Raw genomic sequence first — 5,161 nt, forward strand, 5'->3', positions numbered from 1 at the left:
GTTGAGAGATTCATTAAAAATTCTTGCTAATGGGCTTGCAATTTCATGTACCAGTTCCTTTAATATTCTTGGATGAAGATTATCTGGCCCCCCTGATTTCATCCCATTGAGCTGTTCGAGTTTGGCTTCTACCTCGGATGTGGTAATATCTGCCTCCATATCTTCATTCCCATTTGTCATCCTACCATTATCCCTAAGCTCCTCATTAAAGACTGAGGCAAAGTATTTGTTTAGATATTAGGCCATGCCTAGATTATCCTTAACCTCCCCTCCATCCTCAGTGTTTAGCGGTCCCACTTCTACTTTCTTTGTTTTCTTCTTTATATGGCTATAGAACCTTTTACTATTGGTTTTAATTCCCTTTGCAAGGTCCAACTCTACATGACTTTTGGCCTTTCTCACTTTATCCCTACATGTTCTGACCTCACTAAGGTAGCTTTCCTTGCTAATCCTTCGTATCTTCCACTCCTTGTAGGCTTTCTGCTTTTTCTTAATCACCTCTCTGAGATGCTTGCTCATCCAGCTTGGTCTTATTAAAGCAACAGCTGCACTGGAGAGGAGCAAATATTGGCTCCATCTTCACAAAAGATACTGGGGGATCCTGGGAGTTAGAGCTGTTGGACTTCGAGCAGGGGAAGGCGGTTGAAATGATAATGAAATAGAATTATAAAATTGTTATTTAGACTTTCAAAAGGCCCTTGGCAAAGCCTCTCTCAGGAGGCTGGTGAGGAACCAGTCGCTGTGAGGGGAGGGCGAATCTCTGCCCTGGAGCAGAAGGCTCAGAACAGAGTAGGGATCGATGGTCCGTTTCCATCAGAGCAGAGGGGTCACAGCAGGGCCCCAGGGGGCAGACGGTGGTTTCAGATACTTATTAACAAGCTGGAGAAGGGACGTGTGACTCTGCAGATGGCACAAAGATATTGAGGGGAGCTGCGCCCAGAGGAGCCTGTGAGGAATTTGAGGGACTGGCAGAGGGAAAAGGCAGCATGCTGGCGGGCACAGCTGGGATGCAGGGCTGATTAATATGAAGTAACACACATTGGAGGGTTTAATCTGAACTTGTCATGTGCCTTCTCAGGGCCTAACCTAACAGTATCCGCTCAGGAAACGGACCCAGCGTCACCGGGCAGCGCAGTTTGACCTTGACACAACGTGCGGCTGATGCCAAGACAGCTGATTGGCTGCATAAGGGGTGGGGTAGCAAATAGTACAAGCTGGGTCCTGCTCTGTGCTCCTATGGAGTGTGTGCTTTGGTGGAGCTGTGCAGCAGCTGGGCACAGCGTGGGCTGATGAGAAAGCAGTGGGGGAAGCCACTGGACTCTGCTGAGTGACTGAGACAGCTGGCCCTTTTCCCTGTGCTCTTTTTTACAGCAGGGACCTGCAGTACTTTGGACAGGTCCCATCTTCGTTATGAGAGAATGATGCAAAGCTTAGGGAGGTGGTAAATAATGGAGTGGACAGGTCACTGGGACAGCAAGCTGGCTCGCTTGGTAAGCTGGGCACAAGCAAACACTGTATTTTAATCTGGCTAAATGTAAATGTGTACATCTAGGAACAAAGAATGCAGGCCATACGTACAGGATTGGGGACTCTATCCTGGGAACCAGTGACTCTAAAAAAGATTTGGGGTCATAGTCGATAATCAGCTGACCATAACCTCCCAGTGCAGTGCTGTGGCCAGAAGAGCTAATGTGAGCCTGGAATGCATAAATGGGAGTAGAGACGTTATTTTACCTCGGTATTTGCACTGATGGGATCGCTGCTGCGATACTGTGTCCAGTTCTGATGTCACAGTTCAAGAAGGCTGTTGATAAGTTGGAGAGGGTTCAGAGAAGAGTCATGAGAATGATTAAAGGATTGGAACACCTTTCTCATAGTGAAAAACTCCAGGAACTCAATCTATTTAGCTTAACAAAGAGAAGTTTAAGGGGTGACTTGACCGCAGTCTATAAGTATCTACACAGGAATAAATATTTAATAATGGACTCTTCTATCTAGCCGAGAAATATATAATGCCGTCCAATGGCTGGAAGCTGAAGTTAGACAAATTCAGCCTGGCAATGAGGTGTAATTTTACAGTGAGGGTATTTAACTATGGAAACAATTTACCAAGGGGAGGTGGATTCTCCATCACTAACAATTTTTACATTGAGACTGGCTGTTTTTCTAAAAGATCGGCTCTAAGTATTATTTTGGGTCAGGTCTCTGGCCTGTTATACAGGAGGTCAGACTAGATCAGGGATTCTCAGACTGGGGGTCGTGAGCTGTCAACCTCCACCCCAAACCCCACTTTGCCTCCAGTATTTATAATGATGTTAAATATATAAAAAAGTGTTTTTAATTTATTGGGGGGGGGGTCGCACTCAGAGGCTTGCTGTGTGAAAGGGGTCACCTATAGAAAAGTTTGAGAATCACTGGACTAGATGATTGTAATGGTCCCTTCTGACCTTAAAGTCTCTGACTCTATAACAGTGGCAGGGGTGTTCCTCTGCAGATTTTTCCATGAGGTCTCAGTGCGAGGAGGCATTGGTTTCCCTTTGTATGGTTGTAAGAACTGCTTCTATCTTTGCACTCAGGAGATCTCTGCTAAACTCCGAGCCTGGGAGAAAGGTTCTGTGTTGCATTTATGTAGTCTGGTTTCCTGTCTTCTATTTAAAGCTACTTCAGCCCTAGTTAAAATTAAAATATGGTAGGAAGTGGCTTCTGCCTCCTCCCCCTTCAACTAATTTCTGCTCAGTGTGGGAGAAATAACTTTTTTGGCATCTTTGGAACAGGTTATCAGCCTGTTAGAAATTTGCAGCTCACTGGTGCAGTTGTTCATGTAGCCAGCAGCCATGATTCTCTCTGAACATGTGGTCTGGGTGCTTTGCAGAGAGAAAGGAGACACTGTCCCTGCACCAAGGAACTTAGATGCTGAATGTAGCCAGCTGCTTTACTTGAGGAATATGTCTCGGAGTGTAAGGGGGAGGAGGGGCTAACACCAGAGTGAGATTTGTTTTTATTTCTGCAGCAGAAATGATCTGGAGCTGGCAGCTCCTCCACCCACTTTCCTCGTGTCTCAGAATCAGATGAGTAGCCAGGTGCCAGCTGCTTTCTCAGAAGCCTCAACTGTGGGCAGCCTGGATGCACTCAGACTTTGTCCTAGCACATCAAACTTCCTTATCTATGTTACGGTAGCACCCAGCCTCCACAACTGACTGCAATTGTCGCCCCCGGGGCCCATGACCTTCACAGTAGCACTGCACCTGCTTCACTAGACCCAGCTCTAGCCCTAAGTCAGAGCTAGACTGAGATGCTGCTGATAGCATGAGAGTTGCTAACTTTCTACTCACAAAAGTGAATACCTTTGCCCTGCCCCTTCTCTGAGGCCCCGCCCTCGCTCACTCCACACACACCCCACCCTCCTTCCCTCATTTTCACTGGGTGTGCTCAGGGGGTTGGGGTGCAGGAGGGGGTGAAGGCTCTGGCTGGGAGTGTGGACTCCGGGGTGGGGCCAGGGATAAGGGATTTGGGGTGTAGGAGGGAGTTCTGGTCTGGGGATGAGCCGAGGGGTTTAGAGTATGGGTGGGGGCTCTGGGTGGAAGTGTGGGGGGATAAGGGCTGTGGCTGGGGGTGCGGGCTCTGGGATGAGGGATTTGGGGTACAGGAGGGGGCTGTGGGCTGGGGCTCCGGGGTTCGGAGCGCAGGAGGGGGATCAGAGCTGGAGCAGAGGGGTGGGGGCGGGGGAGGGGTCCAGCTGGGGGTGCAGGCTCTGCGATGAGGCTGAGGGGTTTGAGGTGAAGAAGGATGTTTCAGGCTGGGACTGAGGGTTTCAAAGGGTGGGAGGAGGATCAGGGCTGGGGCAGGGGGTTGGGGTGCAGGCTCCAGGCAGCATTTACCTCAGGAAGCTCCCAGAAGCAGTGGCATGTCCCCCATCCGGCTCCTACAAGGAGGTGTGGCCAGGCAGCTTGGCGCGCTGTCCTGTCCGCAGGTGCTGCCCCAGCAGCTCCTATTGGCTGTGGTTCCTGGCCAATGAGAGCTGCAGAGAGCCAGAGAGGAGCTGGTCCCTGCCACAAAGTGCTGCAGCAAAGTGAGCTGAAGGGGGAGGGTCACAGCAAGACAGGATTTGAAGGGCGGGGAGCAGCTGTTGGAGGATGTGCCCCACCTCATGTTCGGAAGGGAGCGACAGTGAGATCCTCCCCGTGGTTTTTGGTTGGGGGGCACAGCTTCCTGCAGCCAGCACCGGCAGGAGGACCAGGCCTGATCTTTGCTGTGTTTAGCTTTAGACTGTTAAAAGGTCAAGCCCTTGCCTCAGTAGCACACTCATTTCCAGCTGAGCTTGAGCCAGGGTGAGACTGGCGGCTTGGTGCCTGCCGAGGGACTGGACCGGCTGCTCCTGTGATAGGACCGCTCGGGCTAATGGCAATTCCATCAGAGTCTGCTTGTGTCAGAGGTGCCCTGGCCTTGCAGCATCTGCTGTCCCCCGGCCTGGCATGTGGCGGGAGGGAGACAGAGGCCAGCAAGGCCCACTACTTGGCTGGCACCTGGCTCAGAGCTATACAGGCTCTGCAGCGCACCCTAGTGTTCTGAGCGCTGCCTGAGGCCCACTGTGCATGGCACTGCACAGACCCTGCTGCCCTCACTTGGTGCCGTCTGGCGAGGGAGCAAGGTAGGGTGACCAGATGTCCCGATAAAATTGGGACTGTCCTGATTTTTAGATGTTTGTCTTGCGTCCCGATCGATGTTTGGTCGGGATGCAGTTTGTCCCGGTATTTCGCACTCCTGGTTTGGTTTGGTTTTGTCTCGCTGGCGGGACTCTGCTCCCCGCCCTGCCAGTGGGACTCTGGTTTTTTTTTCCTCTGCCAGTGGGACTCCGCGCTCTATTTTTTGCTGTGCGGCAGGACTCTGCTTTTTTTTTTTTTCTTTTTTTTCTTTTTTCCCCCCTCTGCTGGCAGGACTCCGAGTTTTTTCTCTCTCTCTCTCTCTCACTCCGTGGTGTGTTTTTGTTTTTTGTTTTTTGCTCTGCTGGTGGGACTCCCCTCCCCCCCCATATGTCCCGATATTTTCTTCATCCCATTTGGTCACCCTAGAGCAAGGACAAGGGTAGGAATGCTCTATAAGGTGCGAATTATCCACTAGAGGCAATGTAGGTGTCATCATGCTAAATAATTTTATTGTTGAA

Source organism: Gopherus flavomarginatus, chromosome 3, assembly GCF_025201925.1.
Source record: "Gopherus flavomarginatus isolate rGopFla2 chromosome 3, rGopFla2.mat.asm, whole genome shotgun sequence".
In the NCBI taxonomy this organism is placed as follows: domain Eukaryota; kingdom Metazoa; phylum Chordata; order Testudines; family Testudinidae; genus Gopherus; species Gopherus flavomarginatus.